This window comes from Dipodomys merriami, unplaced genomic scaffold (genome assembly GCF_024711535.1).
Source record: "Dipodomys merriami isolate MVZ:Mamm:240054 unplaced genomic scaffold, mDipMer1.0.p SCAF_183, whole genome shotgun sequence".
In the NCBI taxonomy this organism is placed as follows: domain Eukaryota; kingdom Metazoa; phylum Chordata; class Mammalia; order Rodentia; family Heteromyidae; genus Dipodomys; species Dipodomys merriami.
Window position 1 is genome coordinate 1,923,077 of NW_027203193.1, and position 1,154 is coordinate 1,924,230.

The following is a 1,154-nucleotide window of genomic DNA, read 5'->3' on the forward strand; positions in this document are numbered from 1 at the left end:
TAGGATCATAGCTCAACCCCAGGACCTGACCACTCAAAAAGAGCCTGTACCTCCATGTCTTTGGATGTATGGATGTATTCCTATAGGTGAAGCTCCAGAGTAGTTATGATGAATGGCACTAAGATAGGAAATTTGTATTCAATAAAATGATTACGTAACAGAGACTGCTTTCATGACAGTGTATAATCCAGGGCTCCCATCACTGTTCCCAGTATAGCCTGAGGGTTTCTCTGCATCCCAGGCCTGCTGGAAGAAGTCTTTCCCATTGTCTGGACAGGCAGACAAAAGCCCTCACTCCTGTACAGCTGCGTAACAAACAACTCCATCTGGGTCAGATAGTGAGGATGATTTTGGGCAGGCTCTGAAGGTCAGGAGAAAATGGTCTCTTTGTACACCAAACTATCTCTCTCCCCAATGCTCGGGGAGAGCACTGACAGGGAGCCTTTATTTATGCCACCTCCTGTGGTAGGCCAAGCCCTGTGCACTTATCCTGCCTTTGTGAGACTATATGCCGGTGTTCAGATACAGTGTTCAATAAAATTCAGGAGTCCTTCTGGCAGAAAACTAGGACACTGAACCTCATGAAATGTTTCATTGACGGCGATGATGGTCCTATGATTCCCCTCCTAGGTTTCTGGAAGCTTGGGAACTCCAAGCACATATCTGATATCAAAGCTTCCTGTCATCAAGGGCTGGTGAATCTCATCAGGTTTTGAAACTTTGACCTCTCCTAGTTGACCCCTGGGTGGCTAGGTATTGGATTTGAAAACAAGCCTGGGGTGCTGACCATTTTGTGTAGCAGCATCAATTCTAGTCTGTGTGTGTGTGTGTGTGTGTGTGTGTGTGTGTGTGTGCGTGCGTGCGCGCGCGTGCACATGTACGCAGGCTCATACACCATTCCTTGAGGTTGAAGTGAGGACTTGCAAACTGTACCTGAGCACTATAACTAGTTTCTCTTGTACAAGGATAGCCCTCTCCCACTTGAGCCAGAGCTACTACAGGCTTTATTTTTTTAGTGATGTCCAGGGTTTCATATATCAAAAACACTTTACTCCTAAGGCACATTCCCAGCCCTCTATTTCAGGTTTGTTAGTTTGTTTCTGTCTTTTTGTTGTTGTTATTGTAGGAGTTGACATCTGGGCCTGGGTGCTGTC